The following is a 27112-nucleotide window of genomic DNA, read 5'->3' as shown; positions in this document are numbered from 1 at the left end:
ATTCCCCATGTGGAAAAGTTACATTCTTTATCTTCAGGTCTTTCAAAGTATTTTCTATAAAACAAGGCTTAGAGCTCTCAAACATGTCATATTTTGTCATTTCAAGCAACAGCAAATAATGAGTCAGAGCACATTGTTTTCAAACTCTTAAAACAAGTAAATGCATTCTTCATGAGCTGGCATATAGGAACCAAGTTCTCTACTTTGTAAAATGGCTGGCTGGCTTTCTCCCCTTACAATAACTTGTTAACCTGCAGCATTATTTTATAGGCAAAGGACATGTTTAATTTCACTTTGTGTGCTGTCTTTTGCCATCTACATTGTGCTTAATAAATGAATGTGGCATAACTATGTGTCGCTCTGGATTTTTTTTAACACATTGCTTTAGAGAATTTTCAAAAGTCATAAACTTCATTAGCCACATTCCATATTCCATATTCAAAAAATATGGATAACAGTTACCATAAGGAATGTCATTTTGCCAAAAAATTCTTTTAAGTGTTTCTTATCAGAGTTACTGTCACATCTTGTCAGAAAAAACATTAAATCTAAATATAACACTTTGTTTAAGACATCAAGTAACTTATTAACTTAAGAATTTAGTGAAACCATAAAGGACTAGCAACCACAGACAGAATTGCAGTTGCAAACAAGAATCACCCTCTGTAATATTAGGTGTTCCTTGAAATCAAGGAGCGCATTTTAGAACATGTGAATGACGTGAAGAATAAGAAGTGTAGACATGTTGTACAACATGCTTTTTTTGTGTTGGACGTCCTGACACCTAATATTAGAGGGGGTGGTTTTAAGAATTTTACTGAAAAATGTGAACAAGAATGGATAATTTGATTAGATGAATATAGGTCCCCTGGGATTAATGAAAATGTTTCCCTTAAACCCATGTTGAAATCTCACCCCCTGACACATTGAGTGTTTTACGTATATTGTTGTACATTTGTATTTATAATTTTTTATATTTTTCACTAACTGTTGATTATTTATGACTTACATTTTATATGTGCCATAACTTTTAGGTACTGCTACTAAGTTTTAGTGGTGTTTTTAACAAGTTATTGTGGAATTATATTTGATTGCTGTGGATTGTAACTCTTATATTGAATGCTTTATCTGACTGATTCATCTGAATTTTATATAGAATTCAGTTGATGGCCTTAGTTAGGTCTGAAGACACTGCATGAAATAGAAATGAAAGTGCTTACCATTTCTTCACATTTTGTTTTTATTTTTGTTCATTAAAGTGAATACTCCTGGCCGTGGCGTACGCTGAGTTCTCTGTTTTATTGGATTTATACGTGTGCTACAGTGCGTACCCTGCTGTGAGCTTTTAGTAGAATTGACCTTTCTACTTACCCAGGTAACAAACAAGCAAACAAACAATAAATAAAGTAATATTTTTGTAATATTCACTTTGTCTTTTGTAAGCATGTAGCATAGGATATAATGCAACCATCAACTGTCCATTTTAAGAAGTATATATAAATTAGATCAAAATGGAAATCACCCTCATACTACATCATATAGTCATATTGTAGATTTAAGAACTGCAAATTATGCTAAAGCCATTACCTGCAAACAAAATCTACTTGGCATGACTTGTGCAGGACCATCATGTATTAATTAAGCTGTTTAAAAAGAAGGCTACTATTACAAATGAAACAATGATGTCTGCCTTGGTTATGATAATAAAATCCATGAAAATATTGTAAACTTTCAAAATCTTAGATAATGCGGATAAATCATGGGCTGGCAGTCAAGCATTCTGTGTCAACAGTTTATCAGAAACCAGAAAATTACAAGTTGAATGGATAATAGCCTTTTGTTGGCTTCCTTTCTGAACAGTTTGCATCATGTTTCTAAGCGTTCACCTTTATTCTTAGACATTACCCTCAAAAGCTATAAATGTTGACCTGGGATTTCATGTAACACTTCTAAATAGAATTCTATAGCTCTTCAAAAGAAAATTACCTAATAAGTAGAAAACATAAACACATCCCTGAACCACAACTTACATTACCTGTTGAAAGATTACCAGGGTAATCATACATTTACGGCTACGACTACCACTTTTAATGCTTGTGTACAGTGCCAAGTGTAGTAAATAACAAGATTCAGATATTTTAAAAGAGCATTCATTACATATAGTTCTGGTGCCAGCAATTTGACACTACTAAATTAAATATAGTTTCAGAAATCACAAATTGCAAAGTAAGTAGTGTTTTAAATAAATATAACAGTACAATTGTAGTTGAACTGCTTCATCTTTTAAGACATGTTTGTACAGACAGTCTAAACATTATTCAAAAGCTATATTTTACATGTTTTATCAAACTGTGGATGGATAATTCTAGTTTTTAACAATGGGTCTAGTATTTTCCATTCCTACCAACTGTAGCTTATTGAAAGTAGCAGGAAACTAAAGTCTCAAAAAAAAAAAACAATGTTTAGCAACAATTCTTGGCTTTACAGATCATATGCTTATATATATATATATATATATATATATATATATATATATATATATATATATATATATATAGATAGATAGATAGATATATATATATATATACAAAGTACAAGAGGACCATTCACCTTTTTCTACAGCAAAGTTAAAATAACAATATTTGTGAAACATTCTCCATATGTTATTAAATGGTTTATGTTATTGAATGTTGCCTTTCACTTTTATTTATTCAGTTAGGAAAGCATCTTTGCATGGGATTTATTAACGCCTACACTAAGTGTATATTATTCTGAGTGAACAGACAACGCAAGCATAGCAAGCATAACTCATATGTTCTTCCTCCTAATTTTAGCTTTCCTACTGATTTTCTTCAGCCTTAAATACTGAGGGGGATTCATAAAGGTTAACACAAAGTTTAGACTAAATATACCCCTTATGTAATCTTTCTGAGTGATTGGAAGGGAGAATAATGTGTAAGGGATGTTCATGAATACACATCATGTGCACCTAGTGTGTACTTAGTGAAGGTATTAATAAATCAGTGTTTTCTAAAGTAAATGAAACCTAAACTGCATCCCTAATTCATTTCTATAGACTAATCTGGTTCACTGTTTAATTAGTTTGATTTATTATTTATTTTTGCATTTCATAACTTTGTAAGTGAATGAGTCAAATAACCTGTACTACCCATGACCCAAGTTGCAAGGCAAAAACAGGTTAAATTATAAAATCGGTTGAGTTATACATTAAACAAATGAATCCAAGCTAGTTTGAAGTATGTTGCAATGACATGCAAACTATGTGAAAATATAGAATTATCATTTTTCTATCATAATAGTGAAACAAACTCAATACTGCAAATGTTACTTATATTTCTCTGTAGACTGATTACTCCTTATTAAGCCCAAATTGCATTATGAACCAACTTGTTGAGCACAAATCAATGACGTTGATCTCCACGATCACTGTGTTCTATACAGAATCTCTCCAGTATGTTTTCTAAGTCTGCACATGTAGAAACTCCTTTCCTGTTGAAGGTTTTTCACTTCTTCTTGTTAGTGTTATGCTTTTTTTTTTTGGGTGAGGGGGGACTTGCCCCTTACAAAAATTGCTTACAATTATATTTCTTGTTGGGGTGGTTACCTGATCAGTTGCATTCAGCAAATTGGTTTCTCACTGCGTTGTAACTTCACAAGTCATACTTGAAGCTCGGCATTACTTGGGTCACTCCGATTCCAAAATTCATTGGCAGAGAAACACTGCCAACCAACTCCTCATAACAGAATGAATGAAGAATAAAATATATATGTTTTGTTAGAGCTATAGCTGTCTTCTGCTTCAGTTCCATCATAGCTGAGAACTCATTAGGAAGCTCTTTGCTCTATAAGACATATTCTGATTTAATACACTGAAATGCACAATGTACAGGGTATGAAAGAAACCATGGTGTGGAATTTGGCATCCAAGGCCAATCTTCATGTCTCTCATCATCTGAAAAGTAAATTGCTACAGTTGTATCCCAGAAGACATGATTACAAAGGTAGTAATGCTCTGCTTTATTGTGATTCCCCAAATAGGACTTTGGCCTACATACTGAATTAAATGTTAATTAGTAATAAGAAAAGTACTCATTTCATGAGAGCAACATATGCAGTAATACATTGATAAGACAAATATGGCACTTTTTTTTCAAACACATTAAAAACGCACACACACACACACACACACACGCACACGCGCACATGCGCACATGCGCACACACACACACACACACACACACACACACACACACACACACACACATTTAGCTGGATTTGGTGCATATTACTGTTTTTTAATAACTTGGTCTAATCTAAGAGTTTTTGTGATAGAATTTAAGTTGCATATGAAACTGTATTGTCATATGCAGTAGTGTATTGATTGACTTTTGAAGATATTTCATCACAGGTTTCTTGGAATCACGTGCCTTAAGAGTCAATCTCAGAAATCTTCAGTGTCGTCTTGGCACAGTTTGCATCTTAGATATCAAAATGTATGAGCTCTGTCTCCAAACGAAGACTAAGAATATATCATATTTTGTTTACTGTTTTTATGAACCTTACTCAGATTGGCAGATATTTCCAAATGCAAACTTTTGTAGAAGCCTTGCTTCAAGGATGCATTGAAGGAGATGAGTGACTGCTAATAAACTCTTGCTTCTTATAGCAAAAGTATGACTTCTAAAAGTAACCCCTGCAGAAGAAAATGGATTTTCATTATAATACATGTGTAAGTTAAAATTAAAACACAGAGAGTTATAATACTACTCTTAGAAATCTAAGTTAACACTTTTTATCTCAAAATGTTGTAAAAATCAAAAGCAATCTTTCACCATAGAGTCAAGAAATAATACTTTCATTGAAATTGTAACTCACAGTAACTTCTAGGCATTATAATAAATGACAATCTCATATATGACCAGCATATACTGCACACCATTAAATCTACACACCAGAAACTAGGTTTCATTTATAGGATCAAAGGATTCCTTACAGATACTGCAAGAAAAACTCCAGTTACCACCTTCTTTCTGTCAACTCTCTTATACACCACTCTTATCTTAACAAAGTTAAACAATACTCAAAGAAAGAAACTCATATCCTGCTACAATAAAATAGCCACATTTGCCACCAATCCCCCTTAAAAAACCCACAATTGTCACAGCTTAACTGGCTTGAACTGCACAACTACCTATCGTATTCACAACTAACTACGGCACGTAAACTCATTCATCATCCAGAAAAATGCCCTGCACTAAAAAACATATTATTGCCATACTGTCCAACAAGGGACATTTGTTCTAGTAATAAGTTCTTACTACTCACAAATAAGTCAAATAATGTTGCAGGAGACTCACCCTACTCCCAATACATTCTTAAACTCTGGAATAGTATCCCCACAGAAATAAAACTCTCTGATAAATGTAATAGTTTTAAATCACTGCTTAAACAACAGCCTGACTAATCCTGGTCCTGCACATGCTCAGCACCACGTTAAGACTTTGTGATCACATACTATACTCTCAAATACTCTCCTTAAACAGAATACTCTCACCTGCACATGCTCAGCACCAGGTTACGACTTTGTGATCAAATACTATACTCTCAAATACTCTCCTTAAACAGAATACTCTCACCTGCACATGCTCAGCACCAGGTTAAGACTTTGTGATCACACACTATACTCTAAAATACTCTCCTTAAACAGAATACTCTCACCTGCACATGCTCAGCACCAGGTTAAGACTTTGTGATCACATATTATACTCTCAAATACTCTCCTTAAACAGAATACTCTCAACCTCTCACAGAAATGACAAAACAATTTTTATATGTAACTGCTACCTGTACAATCCATTAAATTGCACTTGGGCTTTCTCTTTAGTAACTTCTGCATCTGTATAATCTTAGAATGTATAAATGTAACTACTGTTTGCGTATAAATGTAAACAGAAATGTAAGCCATTGGAGATTTTGTCCCGGGACCTCTGCTGAAAATGGGTATTACCCATCTGGACTTTGACAGTAAACAAAGTAAATAAATAAATAAATAAATAAATACATATCACCACAATGTTTCCACTGATAGAGGGCATAGGCCACACCTTTTCTTTAAATGCAATGACAAACTAGAAGAAAGACAAATAAGTCAACTGTACTCAGTAATGTAGGAGTCATATTATTCACTTTTAACTCTCTTGTCCTTACAGCATTCCTATTTTTAGAATAATCAAACATTATGATGGTGCCTACTATAATTTTTAAGGTCATAACTCAGGTATTTAGAATTTTAAGATTGATACACAGAACTGGGGGAACTTATATATGGTTTTTGATCCTACCTTACAGTTTAAAAAGGATGTTTGTTTGTCTTTTCGGCTTTTCCTGGTTAGGGGTCGCCACAGCGGAACTCCGGTCCACTAATGATTGGCAGTCAAATTTTTTTTTTATGGTGCCGAGTTGCCAGCCCGATGCCCAACCTTCAGCGAAAGCATGACCATTCACGTATGTCTTTCAGAGGCCACTCGACCATGGGGAGGACATGCAGACTGCACACAGAAGGCACTCCAGCCATGAATTGAACAGGAGAACCTCTTGCTGTGAGGTAACAATGCTACCGCTGTACCACCGTCATAACTCAGGTATTCAGAATTTTGAGATTGATATACAGAACTGGGTGAACTTAGATATGGTTTTGGATCCTACCTTACAGTTTGAAAAGGATATAGCTGTCATTTTATCATTAGCTTTGGAAGAAGGCATTATTTAAAAAAAATATTGTATATCATCTCACAGTTCAGGATCCTTCCCCACAATATTTCTATATGCTGCCCAAGGTAAAATTCAACTTGTCCCCCAGGTAGGCCTATAGTTTCAAGCAAGTGGTGCTTGAGCCTTTGCCAGCTTTTTTTTGACAAAATATCCAAAGCCATTGGTGGTTGGGGTTAGACCTCATATTCAAGATACTACTGAATTTCTGAATATATTGCAGGCTCATTGGTATATGTGCACTTTGGATGTTAAAGCATTATATACTAATATTCTGCATTGGGCTAGTTTATTGGCAGTTGAGTTTTGGTAGGAAAAGATCCCTTTATATAGCCCAGGGTTTAATATTTTTTGGTGTGTTTAGCAGAACATGTTCTAACTAAAAATGTGTTTTATTTTAATGGAGATTGTTTTTTACAATTAAAAGGCACACCATGGGGGCATAGTTTGTGTGTATTTATGCAGACCTATTCATGGGATATTTAGAAGAACAATTAATCTATGATGCCAGTCATAATATTCTTTTACAAGAAATAGGTTTGTGGTGCCATTACCTTGATGATTGTTGGGTGGTATGAAAATCTGACACCATCTGTTTGTAGGAATTTATACAGTATTCGAATGATAATAAATGGGGGCTACAATTTAGCTTGAATTTTAATTTGAATCCAATTTCTTTTCTGGATGTCAATGTTGTTAAAAATGCTGTTGGTGCATTGTCTACTTCTTTGTTTTGGAAGAAATTTCATTACAATTTCTTTTTGGATGCCACTAGCTGTCATCTGCCCATATAATTAGGACTATTCCTAAATCTCAATTTTTAAAGGTTAAGGGGATTTGTTCCTCTGTCGAGGAGATAGAAAAAAAAATGAAAAAATGGTATCAAGATTCTGGGCTAGAGGTTATAGATTTGATCATATTCATCAAAGAGAGAATTTTGCCAGCTCTGTAGATAGATCTGTATTACTAAAATATGGGGAATGGAAGACGCAGGATGCTATGTTACATAAGCTCCCCAACTTTGGATATAATTCTGCAGCTTTGTGTGATTTAATTAACAAACAACGGAGGATACTTTTATCAGATAATAGGCTGGCAGAGCTGTTATCCACATATTGTACATTTTCTTATAGACAGGAAAACCATTGGTAACTATTTGAATCACTTCAAAAAAGTTTTCCATTCTGATTCAGCTATGCAGTATTCCTTGAAGGGACACAATTAAAAGGTTGCTATCTCTGTGGACTTTACTCAGCTTGTAAATTTGCTATGAAAAGAAAGCATTTTTCATTTCCTAATACATCTCGCGTTTTTGATATTCATTGCATGATTACTCGTATTTCAGAATGGGTGATATACTTAGATGAATGTAGCTGTTCTTCTTTTTATGTAGGGTGTCTAGACAGTTTAAAACATATTTTCTCCCATGTGCTGAAACAACATGTGAAGAGACTAGTGTACAATTCACAAGGCCAATGTCTGCAAAGTTCATAATATGTCTTTTGTGAGATACTGTAGGGTCCTTATAACAAAGATTGCCAGTGTTACACTAACCTTCACATTCACTAGGTATGCATGCCATGTATCCACTTGCTTCCATGTGAGGGTAGCAATATCTCTATTAAATCCAAGATGGTGTCTCTCTCTACATGGAAGAGGTTAGCAATATCCTTGTCACGAAGATGATGGTATGTTAGTGCCTGGCAGATGCATTTTCCATGCAGAAGACAATAGCATGTAAGATCATGAACACTGGTTCAGAAGATGGCCAATAATGCATGCTGTCCATTTAAGGCTGATGTTAATCCTAGCATCATAACATGAATGAAACTCCTGTACACAGTAATATCCTGATGTTCAGAAGAGATTAGCACAGTAGCTCATTCTGCCTGGTTGATCCTTTTCTAAATGTGTTTCTAAGTTGTGCCACCAGGTTTGATTTTGTTATTTGCATATGTGGTGGCTCTCATTAGCATGCTGCCAGTCATTTGTATACAGTTATGTAGTCATTTAGCATATAATAAACAACAAGCTATTTCTACAGTAGTGACGTTCTACTTTATGGGTCTCTGAATTGTTCCCTCCCTGCATGTAGCATCATGCTACTTCATATCATGAAAAGCAATATGCATTTCTGACATTTATCAAACCCCCTCCCTCAAGGTCTATGGTAAAAACTCTGGCACTCAGGAAGCATGCTGCATATCAATATGTGCTCTGGCCTTGGTCTCATCTAGTTCTTTAGGCACTACAAAAGAATTCCACTCTTTGTAGCAGATTGCGGAACATCCTGTCACCAATCTTGTTATCTGCTTCTTCTTCTCTGTAGTCTTTTCCTATTGTTTTAGTTGACATCCCATCATTTTAAAACATATTTCAGTTTTCACTGTTGCTAGCTTTTGTAATAAACTGGCTATTTTCTTGATAGACTGCTTACACTTTTTACCCACCCACTTTTCTTGATTTTGTGGAATGCAAACTCTCAACACATTCTAGCACACAAACGATATTAAATTCATTTTGACAAACTATTTTGGAAGTTGCCCAATCAAAATAATTTCTTCTCTAGTTCACAGCTGATAAACTTCCACACTTATTGTTACATTCCAAAAATTAATATTCTTCAATGAATCTCAAAGACTTATTTTGTTTATATCAAGGATTCTATTCCATTTCACCTCCTGTTCTTTTTTAGCCAAGCAACGTCTTTTGGCTTTTCCTAGTTAAGGGTCACCACAGCAGATCACCGGTCCGCAAATTGATTGGCAGTGGAGTTTTTACAGTGTCAAGTTGCCAGCATGCAGTCCAACCTTCACAGAAGGCACACACATGCACACACCCACCTTCCTGCATGTCTTTAAAACTCAACGTGCAGATTCCACACAGACGGCACTTCAGCCAAAAATTGAACCAGAGAACCTCTTGCTGTGAGGCAACAACGCTAACAGCTAAACCACCACAGCTGACTCTTTTTTAGCTATGAATTCTTGATAATCCATTTATCAATCTCATTTTCTCCGCTTCTTATGACTCTGAAACTTTTGTTTTAGTCTATTTTACTGTGTATAAAATTAGGGTTATTATCAGACTCCCCAGTGTTTGTGATACATGAGATATCATGGAATTGTTTAGCCTACTTTGATCAAGTTACCATTGCAGATTTGGCTCTATGGCATGTAGAGTGTACAGCTGTATAACCCAGACCTAGACAATTGGGGTTTGTTTAGCAGCATGTGTGTTGGTGTTGCCTTACAGAAAGTGTACAAAGTACAAACGATGTCTGCTCACCTGTGGGATGTGACAGGCAGTCCAGTCTATCATTATTTTGATTGTTATGGTGAAGTGAGAGTAGAACGTGCAGAATATTGGCCAGGGATGTGAACTTTATTCTACTCCACTGTAGTAATGCAGTAACGTTTTGAAAGAACAAATGCAGAAATGTAAGAGGAAGGAGGTTTTCCATACCCACCTGTAAGCAAGTGTACATATCAGTTACCTTGAGAGATGGAGGCTTAGGCACTTAACAGAAAAGCCTCATGGCTTCCTGGATGTGCAATCAGTTCTTGCCCTAACCAGAAGGAATGAGCTACTTGTGGGAGGTCTGATGGTTTGCAGGCAGTTACAGTAACTAATTGATTACTCATATAATTGTTCACACTTTCCCTGGTCATTCATCATTAATTTACTTAATGCATTTACCCAGCTAAGCAAATTTTCAAAGTAAAGGTACAGAATGTTACAAAAATGGAGAGTGGTTTCTGTTCTGACACATTACATTTCAAAGACAAATAATTAGTCTTTCAAAGAGTATGTTTATAAGAAACGTATTAGCATGCAATAAAAGACATTGATATAGAAAAGCAAAAACACAATTCCTGGAAGTTGCTGATCATGGGAAGCACAGTATTCCAACATGAAACAGAACAATTTGATCAATCTGTGCTTACAAAAGTGCAGATGGTCAAGATCCGATAACCTTGAATCATGATACAACAGAAACTTGAAGAGGAAAAAGCTGACAGCTTTCTTAAACAAACCAGCACACATGACAGTATAGAAAGGTGCCACACAGATTAATTTAAATGGATATAAATTATCAGTGACGGAAATAAGTAAAGTTTGGAGTTAAATGAGATTTAAAATTACAATCCTATATGTTAGTCATAATCTTCTTTGACTCTTAGACATGCAGTCTGCCATATGGCTTCTTTTAGCATTAACTAATAGTATAAAACTAAAAAAGGAGCAGATATAAGGAAATTTAAATTAGTAAAATGTTACATTACTTTTTCCAAAGAATGAAACACTGCAGTCTACATTTTCTTTGTCAACTATGTACATGGAATATTGATCTAACATATAAGAGTAAAATACATTTTAAAATGGAACCTTAAAAGTCTCATTATAAAAGATTAACTGCTCATTTAGCTGTTTTAGCTGAATGCTTAAATTAAATAAAACTGATTTTTAAAATGCTGCAAATAACAATGGCATTTAAAAGTTAATAAAAAATCACAGCATCTTATGGGTAGGCTAGATAAAAGTACATAGATGTACATAGAAGTGGGAAATTTGTGATCCACATTTGCTTTAATTCCAAAGGAGGAGCAAACTGCTTTTTATATACCATTAAAACAGAATAAAACAATTTTGACAATACTACGTCATATATGTTATAGTTTTTTAAAGAAAATTAATACTTTCCATGATTTGCTATGACATAGTGTTCAGTTATAATATGATGGTTTATGAATTGATTAAAAACATATTATTATTATATACCTCGTTATATAACATATAGCAAGCACTGTTACAGTTGTGTTTCATGCTACAGAAGTACATTACGGGTTTATCTTTTTTTTCTGATTTTGGAGTGTAATCGCAACACTCCCTGCACTACAATACTTTTGTTGTATGATCTATTATTTGTCCAAAACAGTTAGCTGAAATTAAATTGGCATTAATGGAACATTCCATACCAGGACAAGCTTAAAAGTTTGTAACACAAATGAACCTTCAAATAGACATTTTTTACAAATATACTTATTAGGAAAAGCAAAATCAGTTTTGTGGATGGCACTTTAGAAGCTAACAGGATAGGCCACTTAACATACACATTTAAAGGTGTTCTGTAGTCACAGAAAATCTTGCACTGTGATATATATATATATATATATATATATATATATATATATATATAGAGAGAGAGAGAGAGAAAGATAGAGACAGAGAGGGACAGAGACACGTGCACATACAGACCAAAGAGTAAAAAGGTCACAATACACAATTGGTAAACACTGCAGAAAAAGGAAAATAAACAGCCAAGCTAGAGTCTTCATGGTGTAATACCTTAAACCTTCTGTAGTGGAAGCCCATGGGATATATGTAAATTATTCCTTAAGCTTTACAAGTGCTTCAGCTAGTTGGCTTCTAAATACTCATGATTTTTTACTTTTCAAGTTCTGATTGGCACCTTGAAACCAATAAAGTCAACCCCACTAGCTGTAGACATTGCATGTTTCTTGAGCTCATAATTATAAGATAAGTGGATTGTCTGGTTATATTCCTGAAACACAGAGCTTAAAGCCACGTCTGAAGTCTCTTCATTAGAGTCTCTGCAAAATATCTGAAATATTATCTAAACCAAAGGGTGAGAATGTCACAAAGGCAAAGCATTTAGTAAAAAATGTGAGAAAGCCCCAGCCAAGCTACAGTCTTCACTGTGTAATACCTTAATCCTCATGCACTGGATGTACATGGGATATATGCAAATGACCCCTTAAGGACATACCAGAGTTTCAGCATCATGTCTTTTGAATGCTCTTTGCTTTTTTTCTTTTCACTTTTTTACTTTTTAAGTCTTTATGGGTTCATCAAGGCAAATTAGCCAAGCATGCCATGTTTCAGTCTTTCTCATGGCTCATAAAATGTCCAAAACATCCAAATCAAAGGAAGGAATGGTCACACAGATAAACCTCCCATTAAATTATGCAAAAAAAAAAAAAAAAAGAGGAAGAAGTAACAAGCCTGAGCCTTCACCGTAAAATACATTAACTCTCCTGTAGTGGAAGCTCATGCATGATATACAAATATCCATTTAAGAATGTGAAGTGTTTCTCCCACATAGTTTCTAAAGACCCATGATTTTTTGTTTTTCAAATTTATATGAGTACAGTCAATGTAATAAAACCAATAGCCAGTGCCTACAGGTTTACCATGTTTCACAGTTTTCCTGAGCTCGTCATTGTAGTATACTTGGATTGTTTTGCTACAATTTGGAAACACAGAGCTTATAAATAATAATAATATCCCAAATAACATCTAAACCAAAGGGAAGAACAGTCACACAGACACCCCATTCAGTAAAACTGCAAGAAAGACACACAAACTTGAGTCTTCATTGTGTAATATCTTAAACATCCTGTAGTGGAGGTCCATGGAATATATGCAAATGACCCTTTAAGGGTCTCACAGTGTCTCAGCTACTTGACTTCTTGATGCGCATGACTTTTTACTTTTTAAGATTTTATGGGTACATGAAGGCCAATGAAGTGTGTTTTCGCCTTTGTGTGGCCTTTTCCCTATTACAACGGAAGAACAATAGTCCCATTAATACCACAAATATAGACTGTAAACCTGTTGAATGCATAATTAAAGGCATACTTGCTGAGCTGAAAAACAATATCATAGCTGAGCTAAACATCCTGGACACAAACTGATTTGGAATCGTAAAACATATGATAGCCCTACTAAGCGTGTTTCTTTTCTTCTAAAGGTCTAGATGACAGCCTGCTAATCCATAGTGCAGGTTTTGACTTCATCAACATATTTGAAACCATTTGATCTGCTGGTATCATGGATAAATTCTCCCACCATAACATAAACTGGAATATAGTCCACTGTACAGTCAACTGGCACCCTAAGAGAACCTGTTCTGTTAATGCATGGGTTATTTCCTCTGGCCATTAGAGTGTCATTATTGTGGATTCCAGGGTTCTGTCCTTTGTCACCTAATTTTTTGCAGTGAAAGTAGATATCGAGGAACTATAGCTAAGTAAGACTGTTGATGACTGTGTATTGGTTGCAATTGCTAAGTTCCCCCAGGCAATAAAATACACCAGCTGGATATGGACTGAACCAGTGTCTGGTATGTTAGTCACGAGCTTACCTTAAAGCTAAAACATACAGTATAGTTAACTTTGGGAAAGACATGACTCCATCATCTTACCACATTGCTGGTATCACTCTCAAACACACATAACTATCTAGGACTTGGGTACTTATGTTGATAACAACAAACTTTCTTTTGAACACCATGTCTCAGTTATAGTTAAGAAGTCATTCTACCGAGCATAACTGAGTGCATGCTTTATCTCCTCTACGTCCCGGCAATATCAGTCATCTATATATTTCCCACAATAGACAATGTTCCTTTTAGAATCCACTTTATAAAGCACCTTCACCAACTTGAAAGATCGTAAAGATTTCTGACCAAGAATATTTCTAGACTACACAATCTATTCTATACTGAAAAGATAAAAGCTGTATCACACTTCTCTGTCTCATACAGACTTCTGAGGGGTGATCTGGTTTTGTTTTTTGAGCTTTGAATGTCACTACTGTTTTTCAACCTTTTGTATGTTTGTAGAAATGATGATTTAATGTTCATACCAAACACCTCATAGTCCATTTCAACATCAATGGTACCTGCTAGTATAATATAGTCATTGTCTGGTACATTGTTTTTTTTTTTTTTTTTTTTTTAATAAACTCCTTATGTATGTCAAGCCAAGTAAAACCCTCTTTATTTTTAAGATTAGACGTGGTGACTCAACCAGAGATCATAAATTCATGCACAGGTGTGTGGAAATCTTCCTATCAAAGACTAATAATATACTGTCAGTACAAAGAGATGTTATAGCTAAGCTTGTCAATGGCCACTGGCCATAAGCTAAGTATGAATCAATGAACTCATGAATTTTTAGTGCTATGTCTTGCAAATGTAGATCTACATGAGATACATTTCTCATATATCTGATAGGTAAGAAATGGATGAAATCAAGTTTTACATTCATCAGTACATCCTGACTGAATTTAATTTTAAAACTGCCAGTAAGTTGATACAAAGTTCTCTTAATAGCTATGAATCTCAGGCCATCTACAGCATTGCTCGCAGTCTTTCCATACCTTATTCTTCTTCATGTATATTATTTTGCTAAATGTTAAAATGTGGAGAAGTAGGAATTTATAGGAACAAAATATGCCTAAACTCTGCAAAAGGAGAACTTACCCCTAGTCATAACCAAAACCAAACAGAAGTACTTGGTACAATTATCCTGCTTTTATTTATTTATTTTTTGTTTGTTTTTTTTTTCATTCTGCTTAATGGAATCCTGATGTCACACTTTCTGGAGTTTCTGACTTTATTCTTGTTGTTGCTATGGCTCCCAGTCAGAGAAGTGAAACCAGGAACCTTAAATTCTGCATGTACAGACTCTCCATCCTACCCTCCGGGATGTGTGTCCGCTGTCCCTATATCCCTCCTACATATACATCTTAAATGGGAGATAACCGTAGTACAACACCACCAAACTTAGCATATACTCCACATTTTTGCACTCTCAGTGTTATGCTTATTAGGATCACATTTGTGACACACTGAGTTCTGAAATGAACCCTTGCTTTATCCTTTTTTGTTTGGTGTCCCATATTAAATTATTCCTTAGTTCCACATCTGTTTTGAGAACAGATTTCAGATTCTCAAATCATATGATTGTACCTCTCAAAATAGAAATGTACTAGTGACTTTAAGAGTAGTATTTATAACTCTCTGTGTTTTATTAACTAGAGATAATACAAAAGTCTTAAACAGGAATCTCGGTTACAAGAAATGCTTGATTAAGCTGCATTCAGTTAACTATAGCCTGGTTAAAAGAGTTTAAATTTTAGTTGAGTCGGAGGTTTGATTCTTTGAGCCAGGTTTCTACAGAGGAGAAAGATTTTTGGGTACTGTATTGGAGATTTCTTATTGAGGCTGCACATATGAATGATGAGTTATCTGCATACTGAACTAAAGTAGCATGGTGTGTGGCATTATGGAGGCTATTACTAAATATATTAAATAGGAGAGGACCAAGGATAGAGCCTTGAGGGATGCCTATAGTAAATGGTTGAAAAGACGAGTAAGTTTGTTTCCATTTAATGGTTTGTTGCCTTCCAGATGGGTAACTATGGAACCACAACAAAGAGTACTGTAAAAGTCCTATTGAGGAGCGTCAACAAACAGTTGCTGGTGTGAGACAGTATCAAATGCCTTTGACAAGTCTAAGAACATGTTGGACACGAGCAGACCATCGTTTCTATGTTGGTTTATTTTATTGGTAAAAATGTAGTAGAGCAGTAATGGTGCTGTGCTGGGGCCTAAAGCCATGTTGTATTTCTGAGAGCAGGTTATCTGAGGTTAGGTATTGCATCGGCTGTACATGGATGTATATCTCTAATATTTTAGAGTAGATGGAGAACATCGCTATTGTTCTGTAGTTATTAAACTTTGTACATGTGTTGCCTTTGTGCAGTGGCATGATGTGGGATTTTTTTCCACAGTGACCCATACCTCTCAACTTGTTAGAGCAAGAAATCTGTACAAAGCCATAAATAAAAGTGGGAAAAAGGACCAAAATTAGGACAACTTTTAAATATTGCTTTTACAAACTTAGAAAGTTGATAAAATAACAGGTTTGGCATTAGCACAAATTTTCTGAAGGATTGAAGTCTGAAACTCAAATGTCTGTCATTATTTTCTAACTTCAATCTTTAATTATTTGAAATTCATTAGCCAGAAAAACACAATTTTATTAAAAAACGGACCAAAAATGTGAAGCTAAAATCTGGACATTTTGTGAAAATCTGTGCAGTTGAGAGGTGATGTATCTTTCTGCTATGTACCTATTAATTAGTATGGACACAGGGAAGGCTATGACTTTTGTGGCCATTATTTAGTTAGTCTGATGGTAGTTGGTCTACAGCTGTACAGGTAGTTTTTAGTTTAAGGAGAATTTTCATTATGGGTGAGGTGGGTGCTGGAAAAAAACTCAAGAGCTGTGGGTGGTTTTGGTTGGAAAGGAGTAGACTGAAGAGGCAGATGTATTAGTGTATAAAGTAGGAATTAAATTATTGTCGTATTGTCTGTTTTTGGAGATAGAATGGTGGTCTTTCCAGGGTGGAATAGTTTATTTAGTGATGACCAAAAATGTTTTGGGTTATTTTGATGTTTGTTTTGTAGGTTGGCAGAGTATGTTTGCTTGAATTGTCTGAGATGGAGTTTTGCAAGGTTTCTAATATGTCTAAATTGCTGGAAGACATTTTGAGTTCTTTTTTATATCAATTTTTCCAGGCTTTATCCTTTTTTATCATGCATATTTTGCTTCTTTTGAAGCTATGGTGCAGGGTTAGACTTTGCTCTTTTATCACATACTGGTGCTAGATTATTTAAGGTCTGTAAGGATATGTTATTAAACATTCAGTAGGCAAAGCAACTTCCACTGTTAACTGTGATTCTTCCGTCTTGGTACATTTATTCAGAGGAACTATCACTTCCACTTACAAAAAGTGTTAAGGTGATATGACTACCTGATTATTTTCTATGTAATTTTAAAGCAATTTCTTCAAGCTTTGACACTTCTCTTTTTAGGATTAACACAAAATAAGATGTTTTCCATCACAAAAAAAAAGTAATATAAATATAAATCCTATTGCAAATGAAATACTAAAATCTGAAGCTCATTTACCTGAAAATTAGAAGGACTGGGTTGCTTTTCCTTCTCAACTCACTTCACAAGAATGCTCATTGTAATAAACTTTTTCATACAACTTTAGTGTGTAGTTAGTGGGTTGGGGGAAAAAACAACATTTGCTTCATGTTCAAATCACAGATTCTAGGCTTATCACTGCTTGTTCAGGTCTAGGTCATACATATTGTATGCTACAAAACAGCTCTGTTTTTATCACTAAACTAGTTAAGTTTCTCTTTGAAATAGATTTATTATCTCAGTCTTTTTCAATATGGATTGATACCCTGGTATTTGATAGTCCTTGCATATGTTAGTTATTTGCTAGCCCATACAAGGGGTGCTGCCCTGTTGCTTTCTAGTTATTAAACAGCCTCACATTTTGTAATTTGACAGGTCTCAAACTGTCAGCTGTTCAGTTATTTAGTAGTACCTTAAGAGGTTTCAGTTCTCATAAATGCAGTCTTTAACTGTCTGGGTACCCCCTTTTTCAGTGTTATAAAGTACATTATCAATGCTCTGAGTTTTCAATGTTTTGGGTTTTCAGTGTTTTAAATTTTGTTAATGTTATGAAATTTCATTGTTATGAAGTAGACCCATATATATATATATATATATATATATATATATATATATATATATATATATTTATCTATATATATATATATATATATATATATATATATATATATATGTATGTGTGTGTGCGTGTGTGTGTGTGTGTGTGTGTGTGTGTGTGTGTGTGTGTGTGTGTGTGTATTTTATATATATATATAAAAAATCTCAAAGGCCTCAAAACAATGGATAAAGAAGCAAGCTCCACTCTTAGCAAAATTAGTTTTGAAACACAGTCTTCAAACATTTTGCATTCACCGAAACTTACTTCACCCATTTGACATGTTTCCCTGCTATGCCATGTCTGATAGTTTACATAAATATGTGACAATTATTGAACATTTGATTCACAGCTAATAAAAATCAGTTAAACAGAGTTATGTGATTGTGACGTAGACACTTATTAAACCTATTAAGCAGGGTGACCAAAATCGACATCTGTGGTCATGTGCACTGGCAGATCTTCGTAGTTTGAATAAGGGTTGACATATATCCTGTTATCTGTATGTTATGCATCATATTGTATGGTTTCATGTTACCTGTATGTTATGCATTATATTGTACGGTTTCATGTTATCTGTATGTTATGCATCATATTGTATGGTTTCATGTTAGCTGTATGGTATGCGTCTTATTGTATGGTTTCATGTTAACTATATGTAATGCATCAAATTGTATGGTTTCATGTTACATGGGAGTTATGCACTCTATTGTATGGTTCCATGTTATCTGTATGTTATGCATTCTATTGTATGGCTCCATGTTATTTGTATGTTATGCATCTTATTGTATAGTTTCATGTTATCTGTATGTTATGCATCGTATTGTATGGTTTCATGTTATCTGTATGTTATGCATCGTATTGTATGGTTTCATGTTATCTGTATGTTATGCATCGTATTGTATGGTTTCATGTTATCTGTATGTTATGCATCGTATTGTATGGTTTCATGTCATCTGTATGTTATGCATTGTATTATATAGTTCTACATAACCTTCTCTTTTACATTCCTTTTGTAGACGTGACAACAGTCCATCTTTAATTCTTAATACTGTCCTAGAACAATAGACAGATATCTATGAAACAGAGCATAGATACACACAGTAACAAAACTACAATCTGTTGTTTAAGAGAAGAAAAACAATGATTAAAATGGGCAAAGACATGAGCTTCTTTATGGCATTTAATTACCAGCTGCAATAGTCTCATCAGCCATTACCTTGACTTCTGTGTGCTTGTTTCAAAAGTAATTACTTAACAGTCCTATATCTCCGTCACAGCAGTGTCTGCCCACATTTACCACAGCATTTATTTGGTAGTCTTATCCAGGTAGTAGTATTTTCTTACACAACTGTTTTACCTGTAGTTTCATCACATTTACTTGTTACTTTTGACATGCATTTTGTTCACAGTGAATATGGCCATATGACACAAAGGATAATTTGCGGTCTTGTTTATCTGTTATAACTATGTCAGTGACGCTCATTATAAGTTTTGACCTGCTGACAGTGTCCTCTTGCCTTTATAGCTGCCTCCACGTCTGGACTATATTAGTAATGTATCATACTCTAGTTTAACAGACAAATGATACTACATGTGTGACAATGACAAAGTTCGGACTGATGCAAAGTCAGTGACATATCTCATGTACTAACTGAAAGAAAGTATGTCCAAGTAAGGAACTGTAGAAGATGCCAAAACATTGACCAGAAGCACACAAGTTAATATTTGTACATTTATGCTACTAGGTCTCACAAACACAAATAACACAATGATTAAGTTTGCTGGTGTTAGCAGAAAAGAACTGAAGACATATCCCAAAATGTTAGGGACATGAACTAGGATAGAAACATTTGACTCCAGAGTTTTTTTTTTTTTATGAATTTCCCTAACTATAGTATACACCTATGGATTATCATAATTTAAACTGAATTAACTGCAGATAGGCTAACAGAACATATTGCATATGATGCTATATAAAAAGTATGGCACAACCAGTTTTACCTGATTAGACAAAAATATCAGGTGATTGTGAGCACTCATAAATGATTTCTTTGCAGACAAAAGCAGCACACAGTTCAAATTAATTCTAATTTGTTTATTTATATATTTGTTTACAATTTGTGAACCGAGTAAGTGAATTGGTGCACTGATTCTTCTCAGCCAGAACACTGCTACAATAAATAATTGACAGATGAACAGTATGTAACTATGAATGTGTTTAAATGAAAGAATTAGCAGCAGTAATGCAGAAACATTACAGACTAATATTGAAAATTATCAGAGTTATCATACGCATGGTAACCATTTTTTTATAAAAAGGTAGATGACCAAATTGCATTTTATTATGTATCTCTAGTTTACGCACTTTATCACAGAGGGTAAAGACTGCAAGCTGCAATGAGTTAGTTATGTAGAACTAAGCTTGATGCTCATAAATTGTGTGGTTCTGAACAAGTGACTTACAAATATCCAGACTTCACTCATATGTTACCATTATAAAATAATACATTTTCTTTAGAGAGGTAAATGCAAGATCAACTTAAAAAAGAAACAAAAACATGTCATGTTCAGTTTCTATTCTGTATTGCAGCCTGTCTATGTTTTATTAGTGCAGTCTATGGAAAATCTGCAATCTTGACTTCAAGTGCCAGACATAAGATGAGCAGTACAAGGGCAGGAGACAAGATATGACATTAACTGTCTAATAATTTCATCACATAATACGCTGATAATAAAACTAAATACTTTACCATGTGAAACTATGTTAAGAAAACACATTTCAGTTGTCTGTATGCACAAATATTTTGTTAATGGCTTTGTGGTTACATAAATTTATGTTATCCATTATTTTCTGGAAGGTTGCTTCATTTTCCAACAGATATTTGTAAAAAATACTGTAAGTCTCATCACTAGACGTTCAGAAATCCATCAGAACTGGAAAGAAGTTAGAAAGTTACCCCAACAAATTTTATTACTCACTGAGGGGGGGGGGGTTATGAATACAAAATCAACTTTGTTTATGCAGTACCATGTGGCACCTAAATTACTATTAATCCTTAACTGCCACTTCAGCATCAGTAGTTATTTTTAAGTTATCATACCCATTAACTTTTCTATCCAAAAACAAATTAAAACTTGACCACCAGTAAATTAATTCACTGAGCCATTGCTTTGATTGTTTCTCAAATTGTGAGGCTAGTATCTTGATGGAAAGCCTACCTTACTACAAGAGATGACCAAACAAATAAAAAAAATCATTTGGACTTAAAACTAAGTAATCAGTATTAATTGTATGTTCACCAGGTTTAATAATAGAGAATAAATCTGCATAATTGACTGTAACTCAGTACTTAAAAGAGAAGTAATAGGGTGGGGAAGTTTAAGAAATTATTTGCTTTTGCACAGTGCAGATGTGTTTTTTGTGTGAAGAACTCCGAGGTATTTTTCTGATATATTCAAAGGGGAGGCTCAAGGACATTTAATTGTTTTAAGATAGACTTACTGTCACAGTCTGAGAGCTATATTTTATTTTTGTCATCACATTGTGTTTTTTTTCCTTCTTTTCATTGTCTAGAGTGAATGTTATCATCTGGATAGCAAGATTTTACATCATGCTAAACATTTTCAGTATGAGTTATATAATAAGAACACCCGACGTAGAAATGAATACAACTAGGTTGTACCTGTCCCAAATTTACCTACTTTCTCTTACTACATAGTTTTCTCCTTATTAATTAAACTGTTACTAAAAGCAATTAATACTGCATATCAATGCCATATTTTCTTGAATTGCTTCACTTACTTTGACTTGAATTTCAAAATGTCTGTTGTGAAGTTCTATCATCTTTTGGGAAAGAATAATCTCACAGAAGATTTCTTTGATATTGTGTCAAACCACGACCCCTTGTTCTTCTGCATTTTTTTTTATCAGAATACGTTGTCTGCTATGATTTTAAGCCTCCCTTTAGTTAGCCAAAAGCTTTTTTCAAGTAACCTTTCTTATCATTTGAGTAATATAAATTAGAATAATTGTAGAAAAGTAATGCAGCTGCATGGTAAGTATGCATTAAAATTCTGATATTGTTTCACTCCATATTTTTGAGGACATTTGAATGAGAAATTCTTTCTCTGGTAAGTCATATCAGAATTAAAACAAAGAGGTTTTATTTCAACTTAGTATAATGGTACTTTTAATGAAGCAAATTGCAAGCAAGTTAACAGCATTTAAGCAGATTGTGAACCTGAGCTGTCCAGTTTGGCCAGAGATAGAAGAGCTTAGTATCTGTCAAACTACAAATATCTGCATGACACATTGCTCAGGGCATGTTGGGAACTGACATCTGAATTGTACAAGCTGAAAGATATTGCAATGAGCATGTGCCAGTGGTCATACAACTGCACACATCTCAGAGCATGTGGTACTATATTGCATGTCAGAAATGTGCACCCCATAAAATAAATGGTTTAGAAAAGAAAACACACACATTCTTCTCTCTGTCCCTGTAACAGCCCTGTAAGAATGATGAAGTCTAAATGTCAGCAAATCAGAAATGATGTGAACCACTTTAAAGTCAAACATGCGTTACTGAAAATGCAGGGGAGCTGGATAATGTGTTATTTATGTATTTGTGTATGTATGTATGTATCTATGTATGTATGTATGCATGTATATATTTATTTATTTATATATGTAGTTTATTAGACAGGGTTATTGGGCACAGATGATTCTCTTCAGTGGTTCTGCAGCAACAAAGATTAAATGGTTTGTTTAGGGTCACACTCTTTGCAAATGATGGGCAAGATAATCAAACACTGGACTACAGGATGGGATGTGTTACTATATTTCTCAACATTTTATTGCAAGAATTCTGGACAAAGCAAAAGCAAATGGGTGTATAAAAACATAGGGCAGTACTCATAGTCATTTATGCAAATACATTCAGGCTGTTGTCTGTGATATCTGTAAATGAGTGAAATGGATGTGATTCAGAGACCATTTACACAAATGCATGATGGCTTCAAATGAGCCTATGCAAATGTACTACTAGTGAGATGTAAATGAGGAATGATGCAGCTCAGTGTGTGCTATTGAAATATTCTGTACACAATTTGCTGTTCATAGTGGAATTTTCCCACTTGTTTGTGCTGCTTGCATATATGTTATATAAAGGGAAGTCTTGCCAAATCGATCAGAGTTGCAGTTCATGATAATGCTGTCACTTGCAACTAGTTTTGCTACTTCCTGCTGTGAACTGTTTGTCTTGGCTTGGACAAAAACACTTGCACCCAAAGGTTCTTACTGGCCAGCAAGGCAAAAATATAAACAAAGAATATGTCATTATAACTTTGACAGTCAAGAAATCCCTCATAGGTTCAGAGTAGACAGGGATACTATAAAGGTCTTAATGGATATGTTTGACCCCCATAGGGATACTGGAGAAATGTGTAGACTTACTAACCTTGTGGACATTAAGTTATGTACAGCCTTCGCTATACTTATCAAGGGGATCTTCCACAGACATTTAAGGGACACACTGGGGATCTCATGGACTTTTACCTGAAGGATACTGCAGCAGTTTCTGAATGTACTCTTGGCATGTGTCGATCAATACATTTATTTCTTTGTGTCACCTCAGGACCAAGCCAGGACTATGCATGCCTTTTACAGGGTAGCACATTTTCCTGAGGTACCCAGTGTGACAGATTGACCCCAGGTTGCAATTAGGGACCCTTCTGGTTCACAGAGTGGGCAATACCACAATAGAAAAGACTACCATTCCATAAATTGCCAGGTAGTGTGTTGTGCATGGGGGTGCTTCTCCAACATGTATGCCCAGCATCCTAGCAATGCACACAATTCCCATATCTGACTCACTACCTTACCCTGCTGCCTCTTCTTCCATGGTAGGATGTCCAGTGGTCATCTTGCTGGTAAGTGGAAAAATAATTGTTTTTATATTATATTTAAGTAGTTATTTGTGTTAAAATTGTTGTTGAATGTTAAGCATTTTTTGTTTATTTTGTTTTTTCTCACCCTTTTCACTCTTCCTCTCTCCCTCTATTTTTTTTTTATTTCAGGTGATGCAGACTATCCAGTGGAGCCATGGCTTATGACACCAATGACAAATCCAATTGAATCTGCTTAAAAAACATATAATTAGGTGTACACATCCCTGTCCCAGACCCATACTGTAATGGAGAGGCTTTTTGGCATCCTGAAGAGCCTCTTCAGGTGCCTAGATGAGTCTATGAGTAACCTTCAGTATGACACAAACTACTGCATGAATTATTGCATGTTGCATTAGGCACAACATAATCATGTACCAGTCTGATGGTGAAGTGACCCATGCTGTTACTGTAGCTCTCAGTTCCAGTCCCACTATGACTAATGGAGACCAGCTGGAAGCAGCAGTAAAGGACTCCATGCAGCGGGCTCTTGCATGCCATATGACTGCCCAAGTAAAAAGGTAGTGTGTAGTGCAGAATAATAGACCATGACATTTAGGTTAGTACCTCATTTTTGTAAAAAATACATGGAGTACAATTAATGCATGCAATGATATCTGTGAGCCATATGATGTGTGGTGCAACATCTACTATCTCTGTTCATCTAACAATCTCTCTCATCTGAGTGCTCACTGACTCCTGTTCATTGATGTTGTAAGGCATCATATAAAGAATAATCACATTTTTCTCAGTTGCGATAATAAATTCTGCTGTAATGCTTTACTTAAGTATGGAAGTATTGAATGTTCTCAGCATTTCAATATTTCATGAGTTAATGCATTGCAATTGGATAAAAACATATTTGCTGTTTTTATATTATATTTATGCAATTTTTCCGCAAATTTTGATTGCTGCAATAGTGCACATTAGATTATTTTTATGTTTTCACATACACAATAACTTGTGGCTTCAGAGACATACAGACTATCATCATTTGTGCAGTGGGGAGTGTGAAGTGGCAGCAGTGTTTGTTTACATGACAGGATGTGCATTTTAATCTGTAATATTTCTCACAAAAATGTGTGTGTGTGTGTGTGTGTGTGTGTGTGTGTGTGTGTGTGTGTGTGTGTGTGTGTGTGTGTGTGTGTGTGTGTGTATTAATACTTTTATGTTGTAGGCAACTGCCACCTGCAAGAATGGTAATGCATATAGCATTGATTTTTTCCACCTTTCCTTGATGGTTGACATAGTAGGTTTACAGGGATGAAATGCATACATTTGCATAGTTGTTTCCACCTCCCAATTTTTTTTTATCTTAAATCCATTGAAGTTATACCTTCAGCTCTGTCTTTGAAGGTGAAAGTGTAAAGCCGAAGAATTTTCAGACATGATTCATAGTAGCTCAAGATAAAATCAGTGATACACTTCTCCTCAAGACTGGCTAGGTGATGGTGCAACTGATTTTGTAGAGGGGCTACTACAAGAACTGAAAGGTGAACTGATATGATATCATATATCATGACCTATTTGATGTAGCTGAGCTTGCAGACACTAATCTAACAGTGCTGCTTGACCATGATCGCGACCTTAAATGGGAGGTTCTGCTAGGTATACATGAATGCTGATATGCCCTGCATGAAATCTGTTGAGCTTGATCACCTTGACTGCTGATGCTAATGTCCTGAGAAGCAATTGTATTGTCATGTGATCTTATCCCAAATCTGGGAAGTACCCTGTCCTCTTCCTCTTTCCACACTGACTCCAACTTGACTCTGCTATGTCCTACCTAGTGTACAAATGGAGGCAGACACTGATGGTTGGTGTACTTTTGTACTACACATCAACGTGATCATGGCATTATCCCTGCTCTGTGCCATTTCCAAATACTGCCAGAAATTCTCATGCATAACCTTGAAGACTCTGGCCATTTTCAGCTAACTTTCTGTTGCAGTGCTGTGAGTCCTAAAAATGTCACGGTTGGGCAGCCAATGCTTTATATGATTCCTGGGGTTGCTGTAACAAAGTCCTGTACTGGGCTCCCCCTTGTAAAGTTGCCTCCATAGAAACTGCCATAGGTTCATAGGTTCATAGGTAGGTACTAGGCTATCTGCCCGAGGGCATTTATAAGACTAGCCAGAGTGTGTCGGCTTTCACCACCCCATTGATTAATTAACAGATCCTCTGTCAAGCAGAGCCAATGAAGTGATCCCAGGGGTGTATTTTCTGTTACCTATCCACTCGTCAAGGTTTCTCTTGAAGAGTGTTAGTGAAGGGCTCTGCCTGATGTAATTTGTAATTTTGTTCCAAAGCATGGGGAGTCTCTGTGACAGGAATCTATCCCTCCAGCATGTTCTATTTATTGTTGTGGCAAGGTTTAGCTCACTAGGGTACGTGGCTTGCAGTAACTTGGATTTCTTTAGGTGGAGCATGTCCATCACTTCTGAGTTGGACATGGCTTTGTAAGTCAAGCAGAGATCACCTCTGAGTAAGCGATATGCCACTGAGTACAGCCGAAGGTTTTTCAGTCGGGCTGCATAGGACATATGTTTGAGACCAGTAATCCTCTTGGTGAGGTACTTTTGTGGTCTTTCCAGCTATTGGAAGTGTCTTGTGAGGTACATCCCAAATGGGGCATTGTACTCTATGATGGGTCTAATGAGTGACAAGTAGAGGGGCACTATAACCTCTTTATTTCTAAATGCGAACCCTTTAGTAATTAGATGGGCCACATAGAAGGATTTCCTAACTAGTTTGGCAATATGATTGTCAAAGGAGAGATTACTATCTACCTGGGTCCCTAGATCTCTTATTACCTCTTCTGTATTAAGGGGGCTGTCACCTATGTGGTAATTCATGGGTGTTTTGTTTTTCCCAGATGGGATGACTATGCATTTTTTGGCATTTAGCTTGAGGCCATGACTTTGACACCAGATATCTGTCTCAGTAAGGTCCTTTTGGAGGATGTCCATGT

The sequence above is a fragment of the Protopterus annectens genome, chromosome 12.part0 (genome assembly GCF_019279795.1).
Source record: "Protopterus annectens isolate FY-2018-M chromosome 12.part0, PAN1.0, whole genome shotgun sequence".
Classification (NCBI taxonomy): Eukaryota; Metazoa; Chordata; order Ceratodontiformes; family Protopteridae; genus Protopterus; species Protopterus annectens.
This window is presented reverse-complemented; position numbering follows the sequence as displayed.